Source organism: Ochotona curzoniae, unplaced genomic scaffold, assembly GCF_017591425.1.
Source record: "Ochotona curzoniae isolate NIBS_2020 unplaced genomic scaffold, NIBS_Ocur_1.0 contig_3498, whole genome shotgun sequence".
NCBI lineage: Eukaryota > Metazoa > Chordata > Mammalia > Lagomorpha > Ochotonidae > Ochotona > Ochotona curzoniae.
In genome coordinates, this window is record NW_024465885.1 from 38,304,922 (window position 1) to 38,321,865 (window position 16,944).

Below are 16,944 nucleotides of genomic sequence, written 5' to 3' on the forward strand. Positions count from 1 at the left end.
GCAGATGTCTACAACCCAGGAACACGTGCATTGGTGTTTTATGTGAATAAGTAATAAATTTCTGTTACAGTAAGCCAAAGGAATCTCGTGTTTTATTCATGCCTGCAGCTGGTGTAACCCTAATTAAAACAGTTTCACAGATATGTTTTAGCACTTTAAACGAATATTTAAATGTATGATACCTGTACAAGTTGTAGAATTTCTTCCAATCTAACAAAGTTATTTCTGAAAGATCTGATGGTCATTCTTTTTGTCATTGATATACTGGATCTATTTTCAGTTCATTAAGTTACATTTTATTCTAATTGACTTTACTCAGAGTTTTCCAAATCACAGGAATTCATAAATCACAGCTTTGAAAATATTTTCAACTGATAAAAAATTGGCTCGGTTACTATTAAAGGATTTGATGAGCTGTACAAGTTTTAGAATTTTATTTTATTTATTTGAAAGTCAGTGGAAGACAGTAAGAGTGACGGGAATTGAAAGGCCTTCGATCTGATGGCGAAATCTCTGTCACAGCCTGATTAGGCCAGGCTGAAAGCAGAATCCGAGAACTCAGTTCATGTATACCAGATGGAAAGGCCCCTGTTAGCTGAGCCATCAAGTGCTGCCTCGCAGCATTCAAAACTCGAACCCAGGCCTTCTAATATTGGTCGTGGCATGTCCCGAGCAACAGCTTCACTGCTGCACTAAACACTCCCTTCAGAACTGTGCAAAATTTGGAAGCTGCATCTCCTTTCTTGATTTACATATGATTATCACTTAAGCGATGAGAAGTTGGCCAGGTTATAGTATCACCTCATGACCTGAACTAAAAACATGACATTAGGAGAGCAATAACATTATTTTCCTTTAATTTTATAATTCACGTACTATACAGTCACTAATTTGATGAGAGGAGAGGATGTTTTATTTGAGTTTCTGTCACTAAAAGCCTACCTTTTCTCTTAAAGAAAACAAAATCAGATTATTTAAATAAATGTTGGTTAAATTATTGGAAATAATTGATTTTTAGATGGATATGAAACAAATACAGGAGAACATAGAATACTGAAAGTAAGAAACTGAGATGCTTTCAGTCATTTTTATATTAGCTGTGCCATCAAGAAACATATTAGAAAAAATGCATTCTACTCTCTGTAGAAATAGTTTCCGATTTAACTCCTTCACTTAAAAATCATCTTTCCTTTTCAAAGAGTTTGAAACATACAAAATTTTAAAATGTTATTTAAGAATGTTATCTTTAAAAATATGTAGAATATTTGGATGATATACTGTATTAGAGTAAATTACAGAATTTCAAATTTGTGTGTTTTTAAAATAAATTTTTGGCTTATTCTCAGTAATAACTATGAAGGGAAAGACTTAAAAATAAATGACATAAGTGTTGGTATTTTTCTTAATTATATAAACATCCATTGATATAAATTAGGTCAAACTTAAATAAATCATATATGTATCAACAAAACATGTTTTTGTTAAATGGCAAAAAAGTTGAAAGAGAACTTGAAATTGTTATATCAATGACTCCTCCACATGCTTGTATCTTCACTTTCTTTTTGGTGTGTCTGAACAGCAGAATCAGACGAAGAGAGAGAAAGTGTGAACTGTCTTTTGGGTCACTTTCCCGAATAGCCACAATGGCAGCTTTGGTCCAGACTGAAGCCAAGAACCTAGAGGTTCATCTGGGTCTCCCACATGGGGGACAGAAGCCCAATTACTCAGGCTTCCTTTCTAAGCACATTGGTGTGAAGCTTGACCAGAAGTAGAGTAGCTGGGAATATGAATGATACTCCATTATGTGATGCTCGTAACACAGGCCCTGCAACATTGCTCACTGTGGACAATGCTGGACACCATAACTTCAAAGATTCCTGAAGGTTGACTTGTGGAAGGGCACTGTGGGTGTAGCTGTGTATTTTCATAGTCTGCTAGTTCAGATAATATTTGGTCATGAACATTTAGCTTTTCAAATTTTGTTGTTCTATCTTCATCATTTGCTTTGTTTTCTTAGGTGTATGACCTCTTCCTTGGGAAAACATTGCTAGCCATTTTCAGATTTTAGAAGACTGGGAAATCTACCGGTCTAATCTGTAAGTTCATCAAGTATGGCATCCTAAATAGTAAATTCTTAGATAATGGAATGCATGTAATTTTATGATGCTGGAAACTGGATTGTGGATATGAATCATATTCTATTTTTTTCAAAAACATTAGCAGTTCTTTTAGGAAGTCTCTTACAATAAAGTTCACAGCACAAGTCACTCATAAAATGATAATATCAGTGCATTGGTCAATAGAACTCAACCATGTCTATTTGTTACAAATAGCTGTGAACTTCTATTTAGATTTCTTTCTTTCTCTTTTTTTTTCAAGTGTTTTATATTGGGATTTTAATCTCATTTCCTGGAATTCAGATCTTGTACTAATTTATTCTAGGATAGGAATGTACTTTGTTTTTCTCCTCAGGGAAAAACATGAAACTGTGGTTAGACAGTTTATTCTTGTATAGGTTGGAATTGATGGACTCAACAAAAGCTTGCTCTAAAAGACCAAACAGATGTTCTTTGCTTTGTGGACAATATGACCTTTGTTACGAATGCTCAGCTCTGTCCTCTTCACTCAAACACATCCATAGATAATAGATCAAGAAGAACATAGAGCACTTGGACTGCATGACTATAGCCTGATGGGGAAATCTTCATGAAGACAGAGGGTGTATTTCAAATGAAGCATTCCTGTAACTCACGTACTAACAGTAAACACATTGCTATTCTTGTGATAATCACTGCAATCCACCAAACAAGCATCAGTTCCTGGAAAATATTTCTGGCTAATTGGAAATTTATTTTTACTCAAGAGATTCATTCACAGTTGTTAAAAGACACATATTTACCCGTATTGAGAGAGAAAATGAAGGAAAATATGATACTAAAGATTCTTTTTCTTTCATTTTTCTACCTTCATCTTTTACATTTATTTACATTATCATCAATGATCTAGTGCTCTACTAAATAAATATTTCACGAAATAATATAAATAACTAGATAGATCACAGTTTAGCAGTAATACAGGTCTGGGCTAATAATGATAATCAAAGAAAAGATGTATGTTCCATGCATACACAACACATTTTAAGATAGTCACAGACCATGAAATCTTTTCTAGCTTCATGGGATAGAATAGTCCAGTGGATCTCAATTTTTATCATATGTAAATACCCACTAGAAGGCTTATTAAAGTACGGATTCCTGAATACTATTTCAGGAGTCCCTGTTCTGGTAAGTCCGGTAGAGTCTGAAAATTTTGCATTCCAAATTCTTAAGAACTGATATTTTATCAGGATCACCTGCAGACATCTCCACTCAACACCAACAGATAGGATAGTGATCAAGACCTATTAATAATTCAAATTCTATTTCCCAAGATTCAATAATCAACCGGGTTTGAAAGCATTGGCTTGTAATTTTGGTCTCTGGGTAATCTTGTAAGATAGCTAATTCTAAAATCTTCCTTTCAGAGAAAGTGATCATTTTTTAACTCAGGGTAGTAAGTCATTTGAAAGAGATTTTCTGAGTTAAATGTGTTTATTTGAGAAGTTCTCCAACATTGGGCAACTGTCGTGATTGCAGAATATGAGATTTCTGTGCCTACTCTCCTATTTTTCATAATTAACATAAATTATAAGGGAGTCTGTCTTCTAAAGTCCCTTTTAAGTGATGATAATTATGATTGTGATGATGATAGTGAAAATGACTTACCAAAGGAAGAATTGGACATATTTCTACATTTCTGTTTATCAAAACTATGTCATCCTGGATGAGTAAGTAATGCTACCTACTGTAGTGTAGAGTCCTTTTCACAATACAGCATGTTAGATTTTAGAATTCTGCTATTTTGGTTTGGATTTTTTTTAACAGTTCAGCATTGTTATTTTCTATGCTAGTAGTCTAACTTGGAAGACTATGATTTCAAAGTTAAATCAAATGGGTTGAGCCTTTCATCCAGTAGTTCAGAGGCCCATTTCTCCTTAGAAGCAGTGGGTTTGAATTTTGGCTCTACTTCCTAACTTCAACGTCCTACTAATGTAAGCTCCGAGTGGCTGTATTGCCAGCTTATGTAGATGGTTTCTGTTGCAAATTTGGGCAACCTGAATCAGGTTGCTGGCTCTTCCTTTCAGCCTGGCCTACCCCTTGACATTTAGGTAATGGGGTCTTGACCCACTGGATGGGGGTTCATTCTCTGTCCATTACTCCGTTGTTTTACCTCAAAGATAATAATAAAAACTATGAGCGTCACAAAAGTGCATCATAATGCCTGTGTGTATTTTAAAGAGTGATAGAATGTTTCGTAAAACTGGAATATGTAATTATGTAATTATACTTAGGAAATAGTAGTAATCATGTTTTTGGAGATTTACTTTTTATTATTTGAAAGAATTAAAAAGTGAGAGAGAGAGGGAGAAAGACTCCCCAAATGGCTGCAGTGACAGCAACTGGGTGCTGGGGAAATCTGTCTATCTTCTGCTACATTCCCAGAATATTAGCAGGGAACTGTGATGGAAATTGTGTATCTGGGTCTCCAACTATTACTCATAAGGCTCCCAATGCAGCAGGTAGAAATCTATCCTCATAAGCCATGGCGCCAGCCCCAAATTTGTGTAACTTTAAAGATGGATTCATAATTTTGAAAGAGCTTAGAAGGATTGGTTCCCTTCATATTATTTTGAATAGAATGCAAAGAGTTGGGGTAAGATCTTCTCGAAACATATGGTAGAATTGATCAGTGAAGCCATTACATCTGCGCTTTTCTCTGTTGGTAATGGTTTAGTTATTGATTCACTCTTCATCCTGGTTATAGGTCTATTTAGATTTTTTAATCACTTCATGATTCAGTATTGATAAATTGTGTGTGTGCAGAAATCTGTCCATTTTTTCTAGGTCTTCTGATTTCTTGGCATATAGTTGTATATAGAAATTTCTGATGATTCTTACGTTCAAATTCTATGAAACAAATATCAGCTTAATACCAGAACCAGACAGAGACACAACAGAGAGAGAACTAGAGGCTTATGTCACTGTGAACACTGATGCAAAAACACTCAATAAAATTCCAGCCAAGATAATTAAACGATTAGTCAGACATATTTTAACCTGGACCATGTAAGGTTTGTCCATGACATGCAGGAATGGTTTAACATGCAAAATTAATAAACATCATATACCACAACAAAAGGAATAAACATTATTTGATCATCTGCTTAGATGCAGAGGAGACATTTGATAAAAATCTAACATCAATTCATGCTGAAAACCCTAAGCAAGATAGGCATAGAAGGAACACTCCACAACACAATTAATATGACATATGAAAAACGCAATGCCAGCATCATACTGGTTTGAGAAATACTGGAGCGTTTCAACTAAGATCTGGAAATAGACAGGATGTCCACTTTCACCACTACTATTCAATATAGTATTGGATGTCCTTGTTAGAGCTTTTAGGAAGGGAAAAAATAAATGAATGCAACTAAAAAATGAGAATGTCAAAGTATACTTGCTCACAGATGACATGATTCTACACGTAGGAGAACCAAAAGTCCTAAGAACTCGCAGGAGTTATTGTGAAACACATAAGAGAGTTTTGCAAGGTGACAGGGTACAAAATCAATGAACATAATCTAATGGTCTTCCAAACCTACCAAAACCAGAAAGAGATACTGAAAAGTCATATGAATTCTTTTTTTTAAGATTTATTTTATTTTTATTTGAAAGTCAGATGTACAGAGAGGAGGAGAGACAGAGGAAGATCTTCCGTCCGATAATTCACTCCCCAAGCGGCCGCAACAGCTGGAGCTGAGTCGATCCGAAACCAGGAGCCACAGGAGCCTCTTCTGAGTCTCCCACGCGGGTGTAGGGTCCCAAAGCTTTGGACCATCCTCGATTGCTTTTCCAGGTCACAAGCAGGGAGCTGGATGGGAAGCGGGGCTGCCGGGATTATAACCGGCACACATATGGAATCCCGGGTGTCCAAGGCAAGGTCATTAACCACTACGTCATCATGCTGGGCCCTATCATATGAATTCTTATGAATCTCGGAAAAATTCTCTAAGGTAGAAAAGTACAAAATCAATTGACATAATCCAGTGGCCTTAATATGTACAGCTAGATGGCTGAGAAAGAATTTGTAAGAATAGTCCTATCCAAAATAGCAAAGAAGAACATAAATTCCCTAGAGTAAGCCTAACATGAAAGACCTCTATGGTAAAAGTTTCAAAGCATCCGAGAAAGAAGTAGAAGACATTAAAGACAGAGAAATGTACCATGCTTATGGATCATCAGAATCAACATCATTAAAATGTCTGTATTACGGTAATATACAAATTCAATGGAATCCCAATCAAAATCCCAACAACATTCTTCTCATAGCTAAAAAATATAACACAAAAAGTTCACCTGGAAACAGAAGACATCACAAATAGCCAAAGCTATTTGAACAATAAAAATCAAGTTTGGGGAAATCACACTTTCAGACCTGAAACTGTATTATAGAACGGTGGTAATCAAGACAGCCTTATTCCGGTACAGAAACACAGATCAATGCAACAGAATACAAACCTCAAGGGAACTGAAAATAATCCAGGGGAGAAGATTGATGTATTCCACAAATGCTGAGATAATTGATCATCTGCTTGCAGAAATAAGAAAACAAGATCCTTACTTTGTGCCTTTCAAAAAAATCATCTGTAAATGGATTAAGATTCTAAATCTGCACCCAGAAAACATCAAATTATCCATGAAAACTATAGGGGCCACTCTACAAGTCACAGGTAAAGACTTCTTTGAAAAATAATCAACAGCACAGGAAGTTAAAGCCCAAACAAACAAAGGCTTACATCAAACTAAGAAGTTTCTGTACAGAAAAGGAAATGGTCAACAAAGTGAAGAGGCAACTGACAGAATGGGAAAAAAATTTTTTTCTGCACACTATACAACAGGAAGGGATTGACATTAAGGCTCTTCAAAGAGCTTCAGAAACTCATTCATAGCCAAACAACATATACATATAAGAAAACATCATGCTGCATATCAGAAATATTCTGGATTTTTACTTTTCAACAGAACTGCAGTGGGGGAAACTTTCCAAGATAAAAGACAAAGAAAAGAAGAAGAAAAATGATTTCAGAGCTAAACAACTGGGCCAAGGCCCAAACGCTCCCACGCAAGCTATCTAAATCCATTTTCTCACCCCTAAATGAGTAAAATTTCTCATTCATGTTGTGGTGATCAGTAAATTACACAATGTTTTTAAGGTGCTTAAGACAGCATTTGCTTTATTGTGCAGAATGAATACCTGCTTATTCTGATATTCAGAAAGACCACACTGCTTTTCTTAACACTACAATTGCTATAATACATCTTGTGTAGAAAAGGATTTTGTGTAAGGTCAGTTTATCTAAGTAGCATCAGTTTCACACTTAGCACAGCATAGAATTTCATGGAACTTGGGAGATAACAAGACTATAACATGTGTAGATATAAAGGGAGAAGATACACAGATGAAATAAAAACTTTACTTCCTATGCAGTAAAAGAAATTATTATGATAGTTACATCCATTGGTATAGTTTTCATCAACGGAGAGTGACTGATCAACTTCTACAAAAAAGGGACTATTTCACTTTACTGAGGTTTTAATGCCATGACAGGAAGAAACAGAATGTGAGCCACAATCTTTAGAAAGACAAAAGGTTAGGGTCCCAAGTAAGTCTGAGTGCTTATTCTCTGATATGTGTGGCTGGGCTGGGTGAGGCTTGAGGCTTGGGATTCTAGCACTGTTCACAGCTGCCATGCCATGGGCAGATTTTGAGCTAGTCTGGGCTTGAGGTTTGAGAATTTTCTCTGTCCACAGCTACCATGATGTGGATAGATCTTGAGCGGATCTGGGCAAGCTCAGGATCATGACTCTGCCCACCACCAGGACAAATCCCAAGTAAGTCTGGGATGCAGGCTCAGGTGCTTACTCTCCCAGCTATGGGGGTGCAGCTGGGGGAACTTGGACTGGGAGATAGCACCAACAGTGCTAGATGAAGACCTCGGACAATCCAGCAGTGCACTATGGGGACATAGGAATTTGGAGTTACGTGGTACATGGGGGATGTCATAGGAAGGGGCAAGCAGAGACCTGAGGATTCATGTCTTGATGAGAAATGACTTCTCTGGTACTTCCATAGACAAGGCCACTGTATTTGCAGTGGAACCCACCAGTGGGTATCAGAAAAGAGAACGGGTACTCCATAAAGCCGACAAATACACGAGTGAATCAGGTCTGTGGGTGGAATCTGTAGGGGAGCATGTGGGCTCACCCATGTGGAACATAATCTCTGTTGGCACGTGCAAGATCTGTGGCTGGGAATAGGCCTGGTTGGGGGGTTAAGGGGACACCCTGGCTGGGCTGGAATTCCTACTGGTGAGAGCGACAGCCAGAATCGGGGCATTGTGCTCGACTGGACATGGCTTCAATCTCCCTCAGCACAGGTGTGGACTGGGTCTGGGCATTGCTGGACTGGACTAGACTCCAACACCCCCTGGTAATCGTGAAAGTCAGGGTAGATGTAGAAAAGGCAGGGCTAGGTCTTGACTCCTGTTGAACCATGTGAGAGCTGTGTTTGGGCACAGAACAGGTGTGGCTGGGCTGCAGCACCTAAAAATAACAGCCAGAAAGAATTTGGGCTGATTTGGCAAGGGCACTATTCTTGCCAGGACAAGAGGTGGACAAAGCTAACCTGGGTCAAGGATCCACCAATGTGCACTAGATCTGTCACTGGGAGGAGACTGGATAGAGGAGCTTGGTGTACTGCTTTGTCAGGTTGTATCCCCTACAGGTAAGCACAAGAACCAAGAAGCAGCCCAAACCAGGCGAGGTTAAAGTACTCGCTGGCATACATATGTGTCAGGTCTGGGGATGGGACTGGCTGGGCCAGTCCATACCGTCAACTGGCAGATCTGAGAACCAGGATGAAGTGCAGGAGGGGCTAGGTAGGTCCACATCACCAATCAGTTTACACCAGGTCAGGACAGGGTGCTGAAACACCTGTTCATGGATGCAGAGTTGAGCTGAGCCATGCCAGTCTGGGGGCAGTGGGTGCTGGGTCCAAGAACTACAGGGATGGAGAAGGCTTTTGACCTGCCTGCAAGGTGGGTGCTAGATCTGTGAGCCCCAGTGGTGGGGGTCTGGCAGGTCTTGGGTCACCTGGCCCAGGTCCTTGGATCCACCCACATGGTGGGTACAGGATTAGTGAGCCTCTGGGGTGGGTGGGTTTTTAGGGGCCTGGGTCCTCTAGCCCATGTCACCAGGGGAACATGCCTGGTGATGCCAAGTCCATGAGCTCTGGTGGTAGGGGTTCTGGCAGGGCTTGAGTCCCATATTATTTTCTCACGTATCAGGTAAAAGGAATTATGACATATAAAGATAATATATAAAGCTTTGATCAACAATAAAATATGTAAATGTAATGATATGGAGTTGCATTGTATTCAAAAGACAGGGGTCTGGAAAAGTCTGACAGACTTTCCCAAAAATGAACATGATTTTAGTTTGAGCATATAGTCTGTATATTAGTAGTCTAGCATGTACTCAGTCTACAAGTAGATTATCAGAACTTGAGGTACAAAGACAAGCAAATGACATTACTGGAAGGATAAGGCTTTTGAGTTATAGGGATCACAAGTACAAACCTAGTAATGATGCATCAAGGAAAACGTGTAAGACAAAAGTGTTTAAACAGACTCAAAATGACAGCCAACATTTTGACCAAAAAAAAAAAATATATAAGGAGGATTTACAGTGATTTATGGTAGGAGAAAACGTATAATTGTAGAGTCACTAGAATAGTAAAAGTTTTTGCCATAAAAATTGTAGTTTTTCTCAGAACATGGCAGAAGAATGGACAATAGTTTGTCCCAAGATTATATTAGACAAATGATGACTATATCATTGAATGCTTACAATGAAATCTAAGATGCATTCTGTATCATGAGAACAATGCATGTCATGGATCTGAAGATTAAGAGTAAGATACAAGATGGCAGTTCCAGCTTGCTAGTGTCTTAGGTAGGCAAATAGTTTAAGGCCACAAATTTGGGATCCAAGTTTTCCCTGCCTGTGTAATCATTATTGTTCATATGTGGGTGAGCTGACACTTACCTGGGACCTGGGGGCGGGTCATGTTGCATGACCATGTCTATTCTATTAAAGCCTGGTGAGCGACCTCACTTTAAACTACTTCCATAAAGACCCCATGCTCTCAAAAGGTTGTATTCTGAAGTGTAGGTATTAGGATTTAAATATATGAATTATGAGTCAACACAATTTTGAATCATGGCACCATGCATCTCAGGTAGAAATTATGGGAGATAACTAATACATTATTCAGAGTCCTGTTTTACAAAGAGAAATCATATGTAAAATAGTTATAAGATAATAATCTTTATGGCTCTAGCATAATATGAATTGGTCTTGAAAAAAATATATAATTCTATGAAGTTTTAAACTGACACATTGGTTCTGGTTACATAAAACACCCATAAATTTTTAAATGTGTCCTGCTATTTGGATTATACATTCTGTACTTAAAAATAAATTATAATCTCAAATCTTCAGGATTAATTTCTAGCATGTAGAATTACCAAAATTGTATTGTCTTTTCACTAAACAAGAATAAGGAGAGAATCTTAATCTTTTTTTTTCCTTTCAGCCATTAAGTCAGTGTATGATTACACCGAATTCCATGAATAATTTGATCACTATGAAATAAACTTTACCTCACTATCTTTGGCATTCACTTAGTTGCATCAGATGCTGTTTCCAAAATATTTTTTCAACAACTATAAAATACACAGACATGATATTCCCAATGAGAATAGAACTAATTCTTTTGACCTAAACGTAGAAGTAATGGGAAAATGGTATAAAACTCACACCCATGTTCAAATAGATGAATTTCTCACACTTCTGAAAAAGCAAATTCTGGGAGCACTAAAAAAAATGAAGTAATGTTTCAATATTTTTTTATTTCAATAATTAAGTGCTAGTTTATATCGTCCCTTAATTTCTTAAAAAAAAAAACCCTGTTGTTATTGTTTAAGGTAACTCAGAAAATCAGAATTTGGAATTTTATTGAAGATTGTCTCATTTTATATTTTCTATGTCTTTGATTTTGTTGTGTTATACCACAGCTGACCAGCTTCCTGCTGACAACAGGTGAATGAACAAATCCAGAGTCAGCAATCCAGTCCCAAGGTGGAGAGACTGATCCCCTCTATCAGCTGCAGGTCCAAATATCCTAATTTAGAATTTATACTCTTTTTGAATTTTATTTTATTATTTTATGATATAGTTCCATAGTCTCTGGAATTTCCCTAGCTCCCCATCCCAAAACCCCAGCTCCATACTGATTTCCACTATAACATCATAACAGCCTTTCATAAACAGTCATATGTCCATCATTCTGCTATTTAAATGTAGCCAGACATTGTAGGTATGGGTAATGGCAAGGAGTCCAGCATCCCATTGTCAAGACGCATTCAACACTTTCATTGGGAGTTCATATTTGATTTAGAGTAGAGATGCACATTCATTGTATCATCACAACTGGATGGGAGAGTGTCTACTACAGTTTCTATACATCCCCTTAAATGAAAATCCATGAAACAATATCAACAACAGGAAGAAATACAGAACATTTACAACAACATGAAATTAAATAATATACTTCTGAATGGCTAATATGTCACTGATGAAATGAAAAAGAAAATCAAAAAGCTTCTTGAAGCAAACAAGGCTAATTTGTCACCTATGTGTCAGTGAGGATAGTAATAAGAAACAGAAATCTTTTGAATGAATGCAAATAAAAAAATATCAAAACCCATGAGATGGGGCAAAAAGAAAATTGGGAGGGCTATTGATCTTGTATTATGCATGAATTTTGCTTTCTATCAGAGAGAACATATGAATTTGTCCTTTGGGATTGATTTATTTCACTGAACATAATGGCCTCAAGTTGGGACCATTTGGTTGCAAATAGTAGAATTCTTTTTAATGGCTGGGTAATACTCCATGGAGTAGATGTGCCAGATTTTTTATCCACTTCCCTTTTGATGGGCATCTTGGCTGTTTCCATGTCTTTGCTATTGTAGATTTTGCTACTGTAAATACAGGATTATAGATCCCTTTCACAAACACAGATTTAATTTCCTTTGGCTGTATTCCCAGAAGTGTGATAACTGGGTTATATGACAGATTAATTTTCAGTTACATCATACGAAGAAGAGAAGTATGTTTTACCAGAAAGTGACAAATATATACTTTTAACTTTAATTGTAATTTAAAAATGTTTATTAATATAAAGAAAACAGATGTGATAGGACAATTCTGAAAAGATGAGCATAGGCAACATAATTAATGATGGAGTCTTTCTTCCTATGTAATATATTATATGAGTTGGTACAGTTCTTTGTCTGCCATGTCAGCGCCCCTAAAGGTGCCAGTTTGTGTGCTGGCTGCTCTGTTTCTGATCCAGCTACCTCTCCCTCTGTCCAACTAATTTCCTCTGTATTGTTACAACAGTATAGTTCTTCAAAACAGCCATAGATAACATGTTTTTTAAATTTAATACGTCATTAAAGGCTAAGTGCTTTCCTTAATAAAAGATTCAATAAATGAAAAAAATCACTGGAAGAATATAGAAAATATTTAATGTTAGTTCATACAGTCAGTGAAATCTTTGCAGATTTCTTTCTAGCCAGTGGTCCTTGATGCTTTGAAAGCAAGACATTGTACACAATGAGGTCTCTTACATCATGGTTTTTATTTTTCTGATAGTGTTTTGCAAATGGATTATAAACAGGTAAAATGTGCAACAGAGACATTGGGAGAAAAGATATGTATTGACTACATGGATGTTTCGTGATGCATGAACTGTAAAATCTCGCTGACAATGTGGCATGTGAATATAGATCATAAGGAAGTGATGCAGTGACCCAGAAGGGTCTCTGAAGGAACATTTTGGTGGAACTGGCACGACACCCTAAAGGCTAAATTTCTCGCCTTGCATGAGCAGAAATTCCATATGGGTTCCAGTCCTAATCCAGCTCCCTGCTTGTGACCTGGGAAAGCAGTGGAGGACGGCCCAAAGCCTTGGGATCCTGCACCCACGTGGGAGACCCGGATGAAGTTCCAGGCTTCAGGCTCCTGACTTCAGATCGGCTCAGCTCTAGCCTTTGTGGCCACTTGGGCTGTGAATCATTGGACAGAAGATCTTCCTCTCTGTCTCTCCTCCTGTCTCTATATCTGACTTTGCAATAAAAATAAATATAGAAAAAAATCAAGTCAGGTTAACTCTTATTAAAATAGTACAAAGAACAAAATGACAGATTAGCATGCGATCAAAGTGTTCTTTTCCTTAAGAGACAATAAATGTAAAGCTTAATATGTATTTTTTCTGGGACACATTGTTGTCAGGCCTATGATAACACTCAATGAAAGTGCAAACTCCGTTGTTTTCCTTGACTCCGTTGTTTTCCTTGTACCAGCAACATATGTAGAAAAACATAAAAAACCCAAAGCACATCAACACTTACAACTAAAACCTGCAAAGTAAGGTAAATGGTACAATATTGTTTTTTAAGGGATGTACTTGATTTCATAAAAGGCCTGAAAAGAAGCAAAAGAAATCAGAAATTGTATGTATACACCACAAATTCTTTCTTATTTATGTCAGCACTCCTTAATTACTCATACACAATAAGTTAGTCCACCTTAGAAATACATCAGACTTGTGGCTAATGCAGTTGTCATGCTCATGGTTGTATGACAGTGCTTAGTGACATTAATCCAGCCAATTACCAGTATCATTATGACTCAGTGAATTTTATATCTTTGTACTCTTCCTTAACTATCTGCCTTGACATTTATGGATAATTTCCCCATCATCACAGTCTTTAAGAGTTGAGTTAGGAGACGGCTGAAGAAATTGAATAGTGAACATACAGATATTTAATCCCTTATTTGTTGTGTCACAACTGGCTAAATTACTTACCCAGGGACATAGAAAGATGTTTGCAAAATTTCAGTCTCTCCCCAAATCTACCATGGACACAGAATCTCGGAAGCATAAACTGACAGTGAAAGGCACCAATGATTAAAGAGATTTATATGTCTTTGGCAATAAACCATTGTTAGCTGCTTCCAGTGATGCCTTTGTTACTATTTTCTAATTTTTTTTAACAGAAAATAAAGCCAGTGTATGTGACAGAGTCCTTCAGTTACTGCCTCAACAATTGAGCACACAAAATTATGGAGAAGGACCATCAGAGATAATCTACTATTTAATGTCCAGTTTTTCCTCTAAACCCACATCGTTGTTGGAATTCTATCAATGTGCCATTTTGAACTTATTGCATTGAAATGGCTGTCAACTCCTTATGGTAGCTGTAGGTATAATATAATTTTAATCTTTAAGAATGCAGTGTTTACAGGGACAGTTGCGGTGGCCTAGCAGCTAAAGTCCTCACCTTGAACACTCCAGGATCCCATATGGGCACCGGTTCTAATCATAGCAGCTCCACTTCCCATCCAGCTCTCTGCTTCTGGCCTGGAAAAGCAGTTGAGGATGGTCCAAAGCCTTGGGACCCTGTACCCACGTGGGAGACCCGGAAATGCTCCTGACTCCTGGCTTCGGATTAGCTCAGCTTCAGCCATTGCGGCCACTTGGGGAGTGAATCATTGGATGGAAGATCTTCCTCTCTGTCTCTCTTCCTCTCTGTATATATCTGACATTTAAATGAAAATAAATAAATCTTAAATAAAAAGAATACAGTGTTTACAGAGTTTAGATTAGTGTTCAGGTATCATAAAATGCATTTCCTGTTTCTTTGAATAAATACAATCATGTTTTACCACACATAACATTATTTCAATTTTATTTCAACAAATGTAATTTTAAAAACTTGAATAACTTTTGGTACAAAATAAATCTTTTTTAGATTTATTTTATTGGAAAGTCACACTATAGAGAGAAAGAGAAGATTGTCCATCTTCTAGTTCACTCCCAAGTGGCCGCAGTAGCAAGAGCTGAGCCGATCTGAAGTCGGGGTCTTCTGGGTGTCCCAGGTGGGTGCAGGGTCCCAAGGCTTTTGGTTGTCCTCTGCTGCTTTCCCAGGCCACAAGCAGAGAGCTGGGTGGGAAGTGCAGCTGCTGGGATTAGAACCAGCACCCATATGGAAATCTGGTGCATGTGAGGGAAGGAATTCAGCAATTAGGTTACCACACTGGGCCCATAAAATTGTATCTTTAAAGTCTATTTTAATTATTTAACAGTTATGAAATTGCTGTTTCATATTTCAGTTAGGATTAAATTGTAAGAATATATAAAGGAAATGATGCAATATGAAGCTTTTACTGCATTCTCCTACACAATGATAGCTTTTGCAGTTTTATCCTTATATGAGATATAATTATTTGTGCTATAAAGTCAAAAATAGGTTGATTCATTATGAAACCATCCAATTGTTCAGTTTATGACTAAATAAAACTATACTGAAGTTTTTCTTTTAAAGATTTTAAATACTTTAAAATTTTTATTTTACAAGTGTATTACTGTGTTAGATGCTAAGAGTTACAAAAAGCACATTATAATTATTACCCTCATATAGAATAGATTCAATGTCACTCTTAGATGCAATTCTAGGACTATAGACACATCTCATCCTTTCCTCTATTCCTTTCTCTCTCTTCTTTCCTTCTGCTTTTTCTTTCGTTGTTGGGAGAGCATATTATTAATTTATATTATGGTCAAAGGCTTTATACTACACTAAATGAAATGTTTAACAAATGGAAAGACAAGAAGACCACAGGCCATTGGGTAAGGGTTATAATTAGCAATCAAGAAAAAAGATGTTTCATATATATATATCAACTTAAAAAAAAGTACCCCTCATTAAAACTGTTATGGTTTTCTGATTATTTTAGAAAATATTTTACTGATAGTGTGCTGGGAGAGTACCTGGATCTGTTTCACCGCATTCTATTTCCTGCTGTGCAAGTTGGGCGAGGGCTATACTATGCTGCACGCTTCAGGTGGGGTTGAAGTGACATGTGCCACATTCAGGAAGAGCATTTTAGTTTTTCAGTTAGGTCTTTTGTACTAAAGGGTCATCTTATAGTAACAAAGTAACTCTTGATTCTTGGAACATCAAGAGGAGATGTGTTGGCCAGAAAGTGTCTGTGATCCTTTTCTTTCTTTCTTTCTTTCTTTCTTTCTTTCTTTCTTTCTTTCTTTCTTTCTTTCTTTCTTTCTTTCTTTCTTTCTTTCTTTCTTTCTTTCTTTCTTTCTTTTTAATTCCTTGGAGTATATATTCATCTAAGAATGTCCTGCTATCTTTTTTTTTGACAATCTTTATATAGTTAATACTGTAATCCTTTTCAAACTTGAAATTAATAATCAACGAAGCACAGAATCACTAAGGATGGATAGTGTTTTGTTAGTATGGTACAATTTTTTTGATGAATTTATTTTGTGGGGGGGCATAGCTAATACAGACCTATATTTTTAAAAAGTCAAGACCTAAAGTGTTTATTTAGTTGTTGGTCAGTTTCAGGTCATAATAACAAGGTGTCAGACACTGGAAGTCTGACCAAGAACTTTGTTACTCATGATACAGCCAAAAGCATGGGCTTTGTGTTTAAATGCCAACTTCCACCGTTCCTGAGAAGTTCAAGGAAATGCTGCAAACACAGCAGGCATGCTTCATTCCTGAAGACCAGGGTCAGAAAACCCAGATCTCCATAAATAGGAAGGAAATAGGTCACCCTGAACTTGTCCCTGTGTAGACACTGTACTAGAAAGGATGCATTTTTTATCTTCTAATTTATAAGGAGACTC